The sequence below is a fragment of the Erinaceus europaeus genome, chromosome 15, assembly GCF_950295315.1.
Source record: "Erinaceus europaeus chromosome 15, mEriEur2.1, whole genome shotgun sequence".
Lineage (NCBI taxonomy): Eukaryota > Metazoa > Chordata > Mammalia > Eulipotyphla > Erinaceidae > Erinaceus > Erinaceus europaeus.
Genome location: NC_080176.1, coordinates 11859348 through 11875689, shown reverse-complemented (window position 1 = coordinate 11875689; position 16342 = coordinate 11859348). Strand labels below are relative to the sequence as shown.

At 45.8% G+C, this 16342-nt stretch overlaps 1 protein-coding gene and 1 long non-coding RNA gene across 3 annotated transcripts in view; one reads left to right on the top strand and one right to left on the bottom strand.

The window, feature by feature from the left end:
* The window catches only part of ACSM1 (acyl-CoA synthetase medium chain family member 1), a 42516-nt gene extending 42024 nt beyond the window's left edge, over positions 1-492 (bottom strand). The window contains exon 1 of the mRNA XM_016185349.2: positions 477-492. The gene's annotated coding sequence lies outside the window, so the exon portion shown is untranslated. The remainder of the gene's footprint in view (positions 1-476) is intronic.
* Positions 22-14080, top strand: LOC132533087 (uncharacterized). Of its 2 annotated transcripts, XR_009544973.1 has the most exons (5): positions 22-389; positions 8974-9101; positions 10890-11039; positions 11195-11279; positions 13638-14080. It is a non-coding gene; the product is annotated as an uncharacterized LOC132533087 (long non-coding RNA). The 2 variants fall into 2 exon arrangements; XR_009544972.1 differs by lacking the exon at positions 22-389 and having other exon boundaries at positions 8449-9101.
* The last annotated feature ends 2262 nt before the right edge of the window (positions 14081-16342 follow it).

Sequence of the window (16342 nt, the reverse complement as noted above, 5' to 3'; positions counted from 1 at the left end):
ATCAGTTAGGGGGCGGAGAGATTCAGGGCTTTGGGACTGCCAGAAATCCAGCATAGATCTTCTGCAGAGAGGCAGCTGGAAAAGCCAGTCCCTGTGATGTCCCTGTGAGGTCCCGATCAGGTCTGATGGGCTGACCTGCAGTGTGAATGGGCAAGTCCAGTGGAGAAGCACTTTGCCTAAATCTCTGTGCCTTTTGGCTTCCCTTCCCAGCCTTGTGTCACCAGTGATTGTACTTCAAGGACAGCTGATAGGCAGCAGAGAAAGCTTGTTCTCCATAAGCAGAGAAGTTTGGGCTTAAGCATCAGCTCTCTGGCCTGCCTGGACCCCTTTCTCTCGGCCTCAGCTTCCTTATTCTGAAATGGGGACAAGAACTACAGGACCTACCCACCGTGAGTGCTGTGTTGCTGCTTCACTGTTAAGAATAGACTAAATAATGCATAAAAAGTGCATGGTACAGGGGCCAGAGGCTGACTCACCTGGCAGGGCACTGCTTGCCATGCATTTGTTGTGAATGTGATGTCCCTTCTTCTGTCACTGTCTCACTTGTCCTGTTGCTCTCTCTGGATCTGTCTGAAATAAAGAGAATGAAACGATCAGCTCAAGAGCTGTGAGATCACATATATGTGAGACCACAGAACTTAAGGGGAAAAAAAGAGGATAGGTAAGTGGGAGGGACAAAGCAATGTTAGCCATGCTCAATGCTGGTAGAATAATTATTATTATTTTTCCTATTATCATGTATTAATTTGGGGTGCTAATGCAAACACATTCAAAATCCAGAATCACTGGATTCCCAGGCATGAGCTTAAATCCTGACTCAGGCCTCAACGCCTCTCGCAACCTTCATTTTAATTTCTGTCTTCCAAATGGGGAATGTGTTATAAAAAGTGATGGTGGAGACACCTAGGACACTCCTGCACTGACAAGGCGGCCTGGCTCCTAGGAAATGAGTCCTATCCTTCCTGATTAGTGTATTTGTGGCGAGGATGGAATAATGGTTATGCAAGTGACCAGAGGTCCCAGGTTCAGTCCCTCAGTCCCCTGAACCACCATAAGCCAGAGGTGAGCAGTGTTTTGGGGAAAAGACAAAAAGAAGGAGGAGGAGAAGAAAAAGAAGGAGGAGGATAAAAAGGAGGAGGAGGAGGAAGAGAAGGAGGAGGAGGAAGAGAAGGAGGAGGAGAAGAAGGAGGAGGAGGAGGAGAAGAAGGAGGAGAAGGAGAAGGAGAAGGAGAAGGAGAAGGAGAAGGAGAAGGAGAAGGAGAAGGAGAAGGAGAAGGAGAAGACTTTCAAAGTCCCAGGTTCAGTCATAAGGCAGAGTGGTCTGGATGGTGGTGCAGTGGATAAAGCAATGGACTCTCAAGCATGAGGTCCTGAGTTCAATACCCAGCAGCGTGTGTACCAGAGTGATGTCTGGTTCTTTCTCTATCTCTTGTCATTCTTATTAATAAATAAATATTTTTTAAAAAATCATAAGGCAGTGCTGAGCAGTGCTCTGGGGTCTCTCTTTGTATCTTTCTTTTTTTTCTATCTCCCTTGTTAAAATGAAACAAATAGAATAATACATCTACATACACGTTTTTGTGATGGACTTTCCACTCAGGAAGAGCTTTTGTTTTCAGGAGACTAGGTGAGTGAGCATTAGGACTAGTTGGCTCAGCCACAGAGAGCTAAAGGGTAAACAAAGTATCAAAGTACAATAACAAAATCCTGTTAACTCAAGTAAGGGGCAGTCCCTTTTGGAAAAGAATGGAGGAAGAGGAGTTCTGAGACACTCCCTGGGTCTCCCCAGTGATCCTGTGCAGAACCATGACTGCTGAGCCCTGGCCAGGAAGGCTGGGTCTGGGAGCAGGCGGCCAGGCCCGGGTTCTGTCCGTCTTTCACCAGTCACCAGCACTGTGAGGTTTCTCTTCCTCCATCTAAGCATCCATATTTTCATCTTCAACTATGGGCAAGGCAGCGGTGGAAGGTCCCACAAACATTCTTCTTTGTTTTGCAGCTGAGTTGCTCTTATGGTTGGGTGAGGACACCCAATTAAGGACAATGAATTCCAGGGGTAGGTGACACTAGTCACTTGTCTGGTCTGGGATATGGAAGGGCAGACCTGAATTCTCTAAGCCTTCTTTCATTCTTTCTTCCCTTCTTTTTTTTTAAAGATAATCTTTTTTTATTTCTTTATTGGGGGATTAATGTTTTACAGTCGACAGTAAGTACGATTGTTTATACATGCATAACGTTTGCCAGTTTCCACATAACAATACAACCCCCACTAGGTCCTCTGTCATCCTTCTTGGACCTGTATTCTCCCTACCACCCACCTCAGAGTCTTTTACTTTGGTGCAATACACCAACTCCAGTCCAGGTTCTACTTGTGTTTTCTCTTCTGATCTTGTTTTTCAACTTCCTTTCTTCTTTTAAATGTATCTTATTTATTTATTCATTTATTGGATAAAGACAGAGGTAAACTGTGGTCTTGGAGGTGGCACAGTAAAAGGCTTTGGACTCTCAAGCATGAGGTCCTGAGTTCAATCCCCGGCAGCACATGTACCAGAGTGATTGATGTCTGGTTCTTTCTCCCTCTTCTATCATTTCTTATGAATAAACAAACAAAATCTTTAAAAACAAAATACAGAGGTAACTGAGATGCAAGGGGAGATAGGAGAGAGAGAGAAGGAGAGGGAGAGATAGAGGGAGAGAGACCTGCAGCGCTCATGAAGTTTCCCCCTGCAGGTGGGGTCTGGGACTTGAACCAAGAACCTTGTGCATTGTAACATGTGCACTCAGGCAAGTGATCCACCACTTGGCCCCTATATGCTTTATTTCTTGACTCAATAGCTCTGGGTGGCACGTGTGAAGAAGTGACAGTGAAACACGGCAGAGATTCCATCAGCCTAATTCTCTAAGTGACTCTGAAGCCAAGCTCCTGTCACCCTAAGCAGCGAGGACATCCTGTGTCCTCCACCATCTTAAACCCTCGGCAAATTCATTCACTCCGTGAGTTTTTTGCCTGAGTACCGCCAAGGTGAGGCTCTATCTCCCAACAGGTCAGACAAGGTCACTGCTCTCAAGAAGTGTACATTCCCATGGCAGGAGACAAAAGACAGCAATGAAGTAGACAAGGGGATTGCAGCTGGATAAAGTGCCAAGAAGAAAGCAGAACGGAGGACAGTGTGTGAGAGTGTGGTATGGCTGAGGTGTCTTCTCTTAGAACATCTAGATGGTGGCATTTTAAGTGCAACAGGAAGTGAGTTTTTTTTTTATTTGTGGGGAGTGATAATGACTTTTTTTTTTTAAGTTAACATGTTCAGAACAAGAACATAAGAACTAAGCCATCCATAAATATGAGAAGGCTTCTGTTCAAAGGAGCTGTCTAGATCCTGTGTGGATATCTACAGCTAAGCACCCTCTACTTTTTTCTTCTTGCCTCTTAGGTTATTGCTAGGGCTTGGTGGCTGCACTACAAATCTACTGCTCCTGGAGGCCATTTTTCCCATTTTTCTTGCCCCTGTTGTTATTAGTGCTGTTGTTGTTGTTGTTGTTGGATAGGACAGAGAGAAATCGAGAGAGGAGGGGAAGACAGAGAAGGGGAGAGAAAGATGGATACCTGCAGACCTGCTTCACCGCTTGGGAAGCTCAAACTGGGATCCTTATGCACTTCACACCATGTGCGATTAACCTGGTGCACTGCTGCCCGGTATCCAGCATTCTCTGCTTTTAAGATGTCTTGTGCAGTTGTCAACAGCTAGGGAGATCATGTGTTTCAAATAAGAAAGGACATTTTCCCATTCCACAGGGTCACACTGAAGACACTGCTCACAGAGGTGATGATCAGAGAGCTTCCAACTAGAAACGCTGTAGCCTAGAGACTAGATGCTGCAGAACTAGGGTTACTTCTTCAGCATGTGCACAGCAAAACAAAATGCACACAACATACAAGAACAACTGTCTGAAAATGCCCGACTGTGAGCATGTCAGCTTTTGCAAGCCTTTCTCACTCATTCTCTCCAAACTATGGACCAGACACAGACAGCTCCCACAGTGCTCAGTGCTAGTTTACCAAGTCCATTCTCCAAAGACAATATTTCTTCTGAATTTTAGCAAATGAAACATATATTTACAAAGGGGGGGGCAAGTGGTGGCACACCTGGTTGAGTGCACACGTTACAGTGCTGCACAAGGACCCAGGTTTGAGTCCCCGGTCCCCACTTGCAGGGGGAGAGCTTCACGAGTGGTGAAGCAGGGCAGCAGGTGTCTCTCTGTCTCTCTTCCTCTCTATCACCCCCTTCCCTCTCAGTTTCTGGCTGTGTCTATCCAATAAATAAATAAAGATAATTTTAAAAACAAACAAACAAAAGACCAAAGTGGCATTAAATTACCTCAATATTCAAAACACATGAACATTTCGAAAACCACTGCTGGGCTCCATGCTTCAACATGGAGACAGTTGGTAACTTGCACATCAGTAGGAACTGTGATCCGCCAGCAGAAATAGAAACATTCCTGCCTAAGACTGACCTTCTCTCCCTCTTCCACCAACCCAGGGGGCTGTAATGCTCACTTTGTAAAAAAAAAAAAAACAAACTGTCTCTCCCAGGAAATGTCAAACAAAATGCACAAGCTGTGTTTACTAAGTAGCTGCTTTTGCCACCCACCAGTAATGTCTTTATCATGGGGAAAGAACAGACACTGTAAATCAGAATGCATTTGTCCACTAATGCACAGGATAACACGGGCTGTAGCCTTGACTCCCTTTAGACTCCCTGACATGCTCTCTAGGCCTCTCTCTCTGGCCCATCTCCTGACCCAGTGTACAGACAAAGTTCCCTTCCCCCAAACACCACCACACAGCCATCTTGGCAGAGAGATTTATAAACATGCTTGGTCACTCTCTCCTCTGAGCATGTCAAGCACCTGAGCACACCCAGAAAGACCAGCCATTTCAACACAGTGTCAGTGTTGCCTCTGAAAAGGCTGAGGAGAAGAGAATCACATATCTTCCACATTATTTCCACAGGCCCGCAACTTCCTAGAGCAGCGTCCTTGCAGTCACGGTGCTGTGGCTCCCCGGTTCGTTTCTCTCATCCCACCTCAGGACCTGCTGGGAGAAAGACCGGCTACTCCCTTCCACCTGCATCTCAAGGACCAGCTGGCTCATCTGGGTTGTTATCCATTGTCCGGGCCCGAGTCTCCTCCCGAGATGTCAGAATGGTCACCGCAGGTCACGCACAGGAGCAGATCTGTCACCATGAGAGGTGGCAGGACCTGTGTCCATGCCGGCCTGCCTGCTCCACCCTGCATACCCCTGCAGGCCTCTGCTGGAGGCCCTGTTCTCCTCTGGCCACTCCCAAAGGCACCTAGTCCTTTAGGGCTTGGTGTGGGCTTCTCTGACCTCTGGGCCTAGTTTGGACCAGAAGACCCAGAGATCTGGAAGTTGAGGGATACAAACTCCAACAGATGCCATCACCCACTGGGGACCAGAGGTAGTGGGTGCAGAGGATTATGGGGCAAAGGTTCTTGGTCTCCACATACTGAGGCCACCTGACCCAGTATAGACGCCCCACCCACCGCCTGAGGCTGGGGAGTCCGAGATGAGGGGCAGTACAGGGACGAGTGGAGGGGAAGAGGCATCCACTTCTCTAAAGGCTCTTTGCTGGAACTCTGGAGAGTGCTGAGAAAATTTTCAGAGGGGAGAAAAAAAGGGGGGATCCAATGAAGTAATTACATTCAGTTCTGGCTTCTGATGATGCTGGGGACTGAACCTGGCACCTCAGAGCCTCAGGCTCCAGAGTGTTTTGCAGAACCCTTAAGCTACCTCCTCTGTGGTTCATTGATGGCCTGTGTAGCCTCCTGACTGCCCCTTTGAAGTCCCCACATGCTCCTTTGAATTCCTTTCTGTCAGTGTTATGAGAGGATGAGGTGCTGCTGGTCAGGGAAGACTTCCCTGGGGAAGTGGCCAGGTTCAGACAGGAGAACCAGTCCCTGAACACCAGAGCAGCACCTTGAATCTAGGTGATGTGGGCTTAGAGGCTGGCCTAGTGCACACCTACAAGTGCAGTGGTGGAGAGGTTCTGGAGGCTTCTCCTGCCCCCCTCCACCCCTACACTGAGGATAGAAACAAAGGGCCTGAGAGATAGCAAGAAATCTCTTGTCAAGAGAGGCCAGATAAAATGCTTTGGGTTTCAAATCATAGCACGATCTGACCACAAAAATCAATGAAACTCTGGCTTTTGGCCCCACCAAATGCCCCCTGGACATCATTGGAGGGACTCCCAAAACATGGGTTTTGCTTATCTCTAGTGAAAGAACAGAGGTGGCCAAGGGGATATTTTTGTTGGCAAGCCTCTAACAGCCTCAGAACCCCTTTGGCAGTGCCTATGTGGAAGGTAAATAACACTAAGGTACAAAAAAGAGGGCAGCATGCTCATGTCCAGCAGCAAAACAACTGCAGAACTTAGAACTCCTTCCTTCTGCAACCCAAAAAGAATGTTACTCTGTATTCCCAAAGGGGGAGAAATGTTAGGGGGAAGATGCCCAGAGGGCTCAGAAACCCAGTTCCATCAGGACCCAGAGAGAGAAGAGGAAAGAAAGGAAGTAGTAATAGGTCTAGGTATAACTTAGAAAGGAAGAGAAGGCAGAGTCATAGAAAAAAGGGACAAAAAGATGATAGATAGATAGATAGATAGATAGATAGATAGATAGATGATATAGAAATAATAGTCAACCCATATCTGTGACCTTGGGAGAAATACTGCAGTTTCCAATAAAGGGAATAGGGCCACAGAACTCTGGTGGTGGGAACTGTACCCCAGTTATCTTGTAGTATTGCAAATCACTGTTGAGTCACTAATAAAAATTTATACTAAAAAAAGAAAAAGAAGACAAAGAGGTCAGGATGGGGCTGTCATCTCCACAGGGCACTGCAGGTTTTAGAAGTTACAGAGCCTCGAACCAACTGCAGCTCTTGTGGGGTGAGCTCTGTCTCCAGCCTACAGTCCCAGGGGGTTGCTTCTCTTATCTCAGCTCACTGTTCTCTGTAGAAGGGCTGGACCCCGAGGGGCATGGGAGAGGAAAAGGACCCTGAGTAGGGAGAGAACAATGACTCAAAAAGCCATGACTCCATCTGGAAGCTGGGCCTTAGTGTCTGTAAAAAGCCCTGCTCTTCTAAGCCCACCCTCCTCCCTGCTTGGCCCTCTACTCTCCTTTCCTCTCCCCTTCCCTCTTCTCCTCTCGCCTCCCCTGCCCTCTCCTCTCCCCTCTCCTCGATTCACAGGACCTGACTGGCTGTCTTGGTGAACTTGAGAGTTCATGAAAGGTGCCAGAACTTCAGCAAGAGGTCACCCTGGTCAGAGTCCATGCAGCAGGTTGGAGGTGCCCTGGCTGCACCCTTGTGCGGAGTCAGCATTCACTCTCCTGCCCCCACCTCTGTCCTCACTCTCTGTCTCTCAAACATTAATCCCCCGCTGACTGTCAGCATGAACCCTGGAGGGGTTCCCATGGGTGTGACTTCCCGAAACCTCTACTCTATCCTCCTGCTGTTGCTGAACACGCCATTCCCAGATGGGGAAACTGAGGCCCAGCGTGTGCAGGGGACCCCTCTGCCATAGCAGAACTAGGACCTGGACCCATAGCCCTCAAACTCCCAGGGTTCTCTGCTTTCCCCACTCATCCATGGTCACTGCCTTTGAGGCAGGAAGACTCAGCAAAGCAGAGAGGGGTGTGTGTGTGTGTGTGTGTGTGTTTGTGTATGTGTGTGTACTGGTCACAGCATCTGTAGATTTGAGGGAATGATAAAGAGTTTTACAGAATAAAACAGTCTAAACCAACACTGCAGGGAATACTAAAGGATTATTTGTGTAAAAAAAAAAAAAAAACCATAAAATGTGTGGGAGGAGGAGAATAATATGAGGGCTTCTTAGAAAGACCTCAATATTTATTTGCTTTTAATCTGAAAAAAAAGTAAGTCTACAACCTCAGGCATAAACTGTACAGTAACCTTAAATAAATAAAAAAAAGAAATCACCAAAAAAGAGAAAAACCAAAGTCCTTTCAGTTTGAGGACAAGGCGATTGAAATTTGAAAGGATGGTGAGGAAAGCAGCTCAGCTGGTAGAGTGCAGGGCTTGAATGCCTGAGGCTCCCCGTTCACATACACACCCACCATCCAGGACTGCAGTCATGGGTGTGCTGCCCTGGCTTCTCTCTGTGCTTCTTTTCTTCTCTCTCAAAGAAAACTTTCTCTCATATCATTTAACTTAAAATAAAGAAAAGGAAGGTTGGGTCCTGAGCTATGAGTGAGTGTCAGATCTGTATTATGATCTGAATGTGCCCTCTGCCCAATCCTGCCTCCTCACTCCCGGGCTCGTCTCTCCTGGAGTCCCTCCTAATAAAATCTTCCCATTTCTGTCTCTATGTCTCTGTCTCTGTCTCTGTCTCTGTCTCTGTCTCTGTCTGCTTCTTGGACCAGCCCACATCCCTGGAGCTCCCACAGTTGACAAACACGCTGCCAATCATGCCGATAGAGAAATGTGGTGGTTCCCTGAGTGGCCACGAGGGGGAGCGCGAACACCATTCACAGAAAAATGGCAGTTTCTGTGTGCAGCAACGGCCAGCAGAGGGCGCGCGCTCTACTGGTCAAAGTCCAGAGGACAGCACAGGTTCTTGGAGCAGCTTCCCCAAGGGACCTGCTCTGCCCTTCCAGAGCTATCAGCAGGTGTGGCAGGGCTTTGACCCAACTTGACGCCTCTTGAGCTGTGAGAAGCTGCCTACTGACGCCTATCTCTGAAAAGAGAGCTCTGTGTGACCTCTCAGGGACAGATGTCACTGGACCTCACAGACCTTTGCATTTGGGACTGTCTCCTCTATACTTTGCTTTCTCTGGCAATACCCAGACAGGATTATCTCAGTGTCCGATTGACTGAGGGCTTCCAAGATTCTAAAGCACAGACGATGTGATGCAAGAGACGTTTTCTCTCAACAGAGTTGTGTCTGGAGTGAAGTCAATTCGGAGGCACTAGGACACGAATGTCCCAAACACGCAATGCCAGGACCTTCCAGGAATCAACCAGGGATCTGCCTGCCCAGTCATGTGGGAACCCCACCTTGGAGGTAAAGGGGAAAAGACCCACTCTTGCCCCGTTTGTCTGAAAAATATTGAAAACCCAACATGAAGGCATGATGAATTGAGCTTGTTTAATTTGTTTTAAAAGTTAGTTTATTTACAAACAAGGAAGAGAGACATCACCAGAGCATACAAGGTGCAGGGATCAAATTATTTTTTTCTCTGTACCACCTCCTGAGTCACAGTGAAGCTTATTTTTTAAATATTTATTTCACTTTTGTTGTCCTTTTTTATTGTTGTTGTAGTTATTGTTGTTGATGTCATCATTGTTGGATAGGACAGAGAGAAATGGAGAGAGGAGGGGAAGACAGGGGGAGAGAAAGATAGACACCTGCAGACCTGCTTCACCGCCTGTGAAGTGACTCCCCTACAGGTGAGGAGACAGGGACTCGAACCAGGATCCTCACGCTGGTCCTTGTGCTTTGCGCCACATGCGCTTAACCCACTGCGCTACCACCAGACTCCCAGTGAAGCTTATTTTAACGTAAAATTTCAGAAAACATATTGGATGTCACTAGAGGAGAGGGAAGATGGGGGAGAAGAGAAGTTAATTTACCAGCTGAATGGAAACTAGGATTTGCTGTAGATCTCAAATGACAGCACTATACACTGAAATGTATGTTATAAACCAGTGCTACTTCAGTAAAAAGTTCTGTCGGTGGGAGCCAGGTGGTGAACACACACCTGCTTGAACACACATTTTTACCATGCACAAGGACCCAGGTTCAAGCCCCTGCTCCCCACCTGCAGGTGGGACACTTCATAAGTAGTGAGGCAGGTCTGCAGGTGTCTTTCTCTCTCCTCTCAATTTTTCTCTGTCCTATCAAATAAAAATAGAAAAATAAAAAAGGAAAAAGTGGTCACTGGGAATGGTGGATTCATAGTGCTGGCATCAAGCCCCACTGATAACCCTGCTGCTAACTAAAAAAAAAAATTCTATGTATGTATATGGGTGTGTGTGTGTGTGTGTGTGATAACTTGTATTCTCTCCAGCTGATCTGTTATGCTAAATAATTTCAAAACATACGCAGATCTCATTCACAGGACAAGAACCATTGTAGGGCCAAGAAAATAGCTCAGCATTAGAACATAGGACTTGCATGTCAGAGGCCCATGAGGTCCCAGGTTCAATCCTGGCACTACCACATACCAGAGCTGAGTAGTTTTTCTGTTTCATAAAGATAAACGAATTGGGGCAGAGGAGAGATAGCATAATGGTTATGCAAAAAGACTGTCATGCCTGAGGCCTTGAGGTTCCAGGTTCAGTCTTCCTTCCCACCATAAGCCAGAGCTGAGCAGGGAAATTGTGAAAGATAAGAGAGAAAGAGAGAGAGAGAGAGAGAGAGAGAGAGAGAGAGAAAGGAAGGAAGAAAAAGGAGGAAAGGAAAGGAAGGGAGGAAAGGAAGGAAGGAAGGAAGGATAAGCGAAGGTACTTAGATTTTAAATTCTTGTTAAAAATAAGATTCTGGGAAAATATGTGAATCTGTTTTAGAAGAAAAAAACATGATTTTTTAGCATTTCAAGCTGATGAAAAAAGAAGAGAATTCATTCTCAACAGCTAAGATGACAACAAACGTGGAAGTTCACACCCACTGATTCACGTTGCCGATTTCTTTTCTTTTTCATTTTTCATTTTCATTCCTTCTTATGTTTTACAGTCACTGCACACACTTTAAAAGACTCCTTTGTCTCATTTGTCATAAGGTATCATCTCTTAGTGAGTGCAAAGCTTTCTATAATAATGTCAGGACCTTTTTTTTTTTTTTTTGCTGTAGATCTCCATGAACTTTTCCTACTTGTTGAAAGCACCACGTCACTATGACAAGTTACAGAAAAGGACTGGATCATTTTGCATCAGAAAAAGTTGACGTCATCCTCATTCACTTCTTCACTTGATAGCCTACACAGATGTGAATATTGAATGGGTATGTCGTGAATATAAACATATTAAGCAGGAGACTATTCACCAGTTCATAAAGTCTGAACAAAAATGCATATAGTCTCTGCATGTCTGTATATACTTCTCTTACTTAGTTTTTTTTTTACATGTTATTTTAATTTTTTTCATTTGTTCATACAGGAGGACTGTATCTTCAGATATTTTCCATCTAGATGTCTAGGCAGTTCAAGAGTACACTAAAGAGAACCTCAACTTCCTTTTCAGTGTAAGTTTTTAATTTTTTTTCATTTTAAATTACCCTAGACATCCACAACTATGAAATTGTTACCTTTTTTATTTATTTCCATTTGTTGTTCTTGTTGTTTTATTGTTGTAGTTATTATTGATGTCATTGTTGTCGAATAGGACAGAGTGAAATGGAGAGAGGAGGGGAAGACAGAGAGGGGGAGAGAAAGACAGACACCTGCAGACCTGCTTTACCGCCTGTGAAGCAACTCCCCTGCAGGTGGGGAGCCGGGTGCTCCAGCCTGGGGCTCCAGCCGGGATCCTTATTCTGGTCCTTGTTCTTTGCACCACCTGTGCTTAATCTGCTGAGCTACCGCACAACTCCCGAAATTGTTACTTTTACATGTCTGAAACTGTTGTTAGGAAGACCAAAAAAGAATCTGATACTCCATCCGTGCAGTTTTTCTGAAACTATTTTAATAGAGATGACTTCAATATTCCACTGCTTTCAAGAATATAACTGGTCGGACTTCAATATGTGTGGTGCCATGTAGTATGACGACAGTCAAGGGTGGTGGTCACTCCCCACACACAGAGAAGGTGCCCTGAAGTCCCTCTCCTCATCTGCTCTCCACCAGCCTTTGCTTCTGCCCCTTCTCTTCAGCCTCATAGGCTTTGCTGCTACTGTTACTTAGGTAACAGTAGCACGGCTTCCTGCATGTGTTTATTCATTTACTTATTTTTACTTATTTATCTATTTAAGCAAGAGGGAGGAGAGGACCCATGGTACTGCTCCACCATCCCTGGAGAGTATGATCCTTAACGCATAAAGAGTAGCACCTCTGAGGTTATTTCGTGATTTGCAACTCTATAAATTGGCGGGGGGGGGGGGAGGATTGGTGGGATTTTTTTCTTTAATCATTATTATACAAATAGCAAGTATAGCAAGTATTTTAAATTCTTGCTCTTGTCTAAAAGAATGATCAGTAACATGTGCACTTTTTTAGTCTTATTAATATTGCCAGCCTCTGAAGAAACGGAAAGATTCCACATGCCCACCATTTCAGAAGCAGTGGATTCCACTGGGCATACTGGCTGGCAGAGGGGGGTTACTTCTCGGGCACTCCTGTGGAGTTTAGAAAGAGGAACCTTTCTGAGTCCATATCTTGAGCTTTTCTTTATTTCTTTTTTAATTACATTAACATGTTATTTACTTAGAATAGAGACAGAAGGAAATTGAGAGGGGAAATAGGGAGAGAGAGAGAGAGAGAGAGAGAGAGAGAGAGACCTATAGCACTGCTTCACCACTCACAAAGCTTCATCCCTGCAGGTGGGGACTAGGAACTTGAACCTAGTTTCTCCTGCACTGTGTGTGCATTCAACCAGGTGTACCACTGCCAGGCCCCTACAATTTAAAGGTTTGTATATTATGGAGGGGGGGAGTGGAGAGGGAGAAGGGAAAGAAGAGGGAAACAGAATATACTGCAGAGGGAGGGATATATATATATATACACACACACACACACACACAGGGAGGGAGGGATATATATATACATATACACACACACACACATATATATATATATATATGGAGGGGGGGGAGAGAGAGACAGAGAGTGAGAGAGAGACCTATAGCACTGCTTCACCACTCAGCTGCTCAGCTCTGGCATAAGGTGGTAGCATGGAATGAACTTATAACCTCTGGGGCCTCAGGCATGCAACTGGTGCCCTAACACACTGTGCTGTCTCCCTCAGCCTAACATTTTTATCTTACCAGCTTGGGATTCTGCTCGACTGTTTATTTCTTGGCCCTGATCTTGATGCTTGTCTTTGGAAGCCTAGCATCATGACTGCCTACCTGGGAATGGCCTGCTGACTCGGGACACTATCTTGGCTAGGAGCACAGCAGACAGATTTATAGCTATACTTTGAGTCATAAACAGATTGGGGCCTTTCTATTCATTGGACCTTTCACTTGCTTCCTTTCATCTTATTAACATGAATGCAAATTTATGTTTGAAAGGAAAGTAATTTTGCAAAATATTCTATCCTTCTCCCATAAAGAGCACAGTAAGAAAACCATAATCTTAATTAACTGTAAATTCTCATAACTATTCTTACATGCAGGTGACTAATAGGTATGAAATGCTTAAAATGTTCATCTTATACTCCATTCAGTGTAACTTGGCCCTCAGTCTACCCTCATGAAATAACCAGTTATCCATGTAAAGATTCCATATGAAGCTATTTAACATAGTGGTTACTCTGAAAACTGGCAACAACTGAAACGTCTGATGGAATTGTGAAGTTGTTATCCATCCACTCGGTGCAATATTGGGCATTTTATATTTATTTTCTGATTGTAACAACATCATTTTCTGATTCTTCTTCTCCCCAGTTGACCATAGCACTTAATTTTTCTCACACAAGATAAATTGCTGAGACTTGATCTCACAAGACAGAGAACAATCAAAATGCCTTGTTCACTGAGATTTGCATACAGCAAAATCTTCCAGAAATGAAAAAAGATGAATCCAATTAGAGGTGTGAACACAAGGCAAATAACAAGAACATTTCTGGAACTCTTTTGCCGGCCCCTGGAGAAATCCTGGAATAAGAAGCTTCACAAGAATTTCTTGTGCAGATCAAGGAAGTGAACTCGGAAGGGTCTCACCAAGTCAGTGGATTTTTCTTTCACACACATTCTTACGTCAGATACAAAATGACCTGGTCACACAGACTAGGGATTTCAAAAAAATAGACTTTAAACATACCAAGGGATCAGCTGACATGAATATAAGGCCAAATCAGTAGTACATTCTACAAACCAGGCCTGCTTGGAATCAGGAGGAAGAAGAAGAAGAAGAAGAAGAAGAAGAAGAAGAAGAAGAAGAAGAAGAAGAAGAAGAAGAAGAAGAAGAAGAAGAAGAAGAATTTTTTTTTTTTGTTCCAAAGGTTTCTTCCAGTTTCATGAGGTCAGCTTGAGGTGTCTCCATGTTCACCCAGGGGAGAGGTGGGAAATGCATACATCTGAAGTCCCTGGTGCAGCTCACGTTCTGTTTCAGCAGAATCCATGGTGGGGGATGGAGAATGTCTCACTCACTGCATTCTCACTTGCTGATCAACATCTGCTGGGAAGCAGAAGTGAGGCCAGATGGAGCCCCACCTCCATGCACAGTGCCCTGGCATTCAGGAGGAACAATGACTGTCATCACCATGCTGGAGACCAGTTCCCAGATCTCCAGCATCCTGTCTGTGAAGCCCCAGTGGGCAGCTCTGTGGTAGCCTGTAGGCCCTTCCAGACGTTGGCATCCCACCTCGTGATGGAGCTAAAGGTGGTCTCGTGGATGTCACGGGACTCCATATGCAAGAAAGAGGGTTGGATGAGTGCCTCTGGACACCAGAACCCTCAGGCAGCTGAGAAATCTTCTCCAGGAAGGAGGAAGACATGGCAGTGGCCATCTTCTGCCCCAAGCCCAGGGGAATGTAGGTCATAGGTCTAAGCCAGCCAGGTCCTTTATGTGGCCACTGTCTCTGACCCACCCTGCCCAGAGCCCACAATTCCCACATTTCAGCCAGAAGCATTTAGAGGCTAGCCAGACTGTTAAGGTCTCATATATGGACCAAGTCCTCATCTTGTGGTTAACCTTGGGATTCAAAGTTGTGGGCCTTAAGTCATTAGCAAAGGGGGCATTTAGGGGAGGTGGCCACACACTGTTCAACACAGAAGCTGCTGGAGATGCCAGGATAGCTTCACAGGCAGGAGACAGATGACCAGGGACTCATGGCTGAGCTGGGATGCAATGCAATGCAATGCTGGCTTTATTCATCTGCATTTATACTCTCCAGGAAGGAAGTGGTAGAGTGTAAAAACAGGATGTGCCATAGAGAGGGTGGAGCAAAAAGAGACTGGTGGAAAACAGGGTGTGACTAGGAGAAGGGGTGGAGCAAAAAGAGAGTGTGAACCAGTGGGGATTTTGCCAATGCTCTGCAGGTAGAGCGGTTCTTAAGTAACAGTGGTTATGTAAATACATTGCAGCGCTGAGCCGGGGGAAGCTGGTGTACTGCCCAACATCTCCCCCTTTCTTTTTAACTAATGGCCATAGTATCAGAAGTGCAGGGCACTTTGTGAGGCAGGGAGACTGATAGGAGGAGGCACACCTTTGGGGTTCTACTGTCCCTCCTTGCTCAACCTCTCAGTAGAGAGAGACACTAACAGGATTGACACACCCCTCAGGCTCAAATCCTTCCAACCTCAACCACATCCTCACAATTTCCCAATAGAAGCTGTGCTGCCAGACCTCATCCCAGCTGGTGATGACACCATGTCTGATGGGGTACCTGAAAGGGTAGGATGTCTGCTCTGAATTGCTTGCCTTGTTCTTGTGGTCTCAGCCAACCATGATACCCTGGTACTAGGAGTGCTTGAGGACAGAGGAAAACATAGCATAGGAGTTGTCATCCCCAACAAAGCCAAGGCCTTTGCATTTGATAGGTGGCACCCTAGGGTGCTGACTGGAAGCAGGAAGTAGCTTCCAGGCCAGCTGTGGGGAGGCCATTTCCTCTCCCCTGATGATGTCCTTAACCTCATGGAGACTCTGCAGCCTGGTAGGGGGTGCAGTGGATATCTCCTAAGGATGCTCACACCCAGTAAGAGCAGAAGGGGGCTCTCTCTCTCTCTCTCTTTCCAGATGTGACCCACAGCTAGCAATCTTTTCAGAGTCTGTTACTTCTGACATTGAGAAAAGATCACCTTTGCTGTCACCTTTGCTCACTGTGTCTGTCTGTTGTAGAATAGGCAAGGTCCTCTGCAGCCTTCCCAAAGCTGAATTATCTGTGCAGGTAGAAGCACCTCTTTTCTACAGAATAAAGGGTGACCAGAAGGCACAAGACCAAGGACTTCCTTGCTCTGTTGTTGGCTTCCCCCACTTTGCCCACCATTTGAAACCCACACGTTGAGAGTGTACATCCCAGTAGAAAAGCTGCTTCTTGTCCAGTGAAATGAGGGACGAGAGAGAGGAAGCTTAGTGTGTCCTCAGTTCTAACACCCAGTTGTCAGAGTCCTGGGTAGCAGCTGTCCCATCCGTGGTCTGATGAGATTTG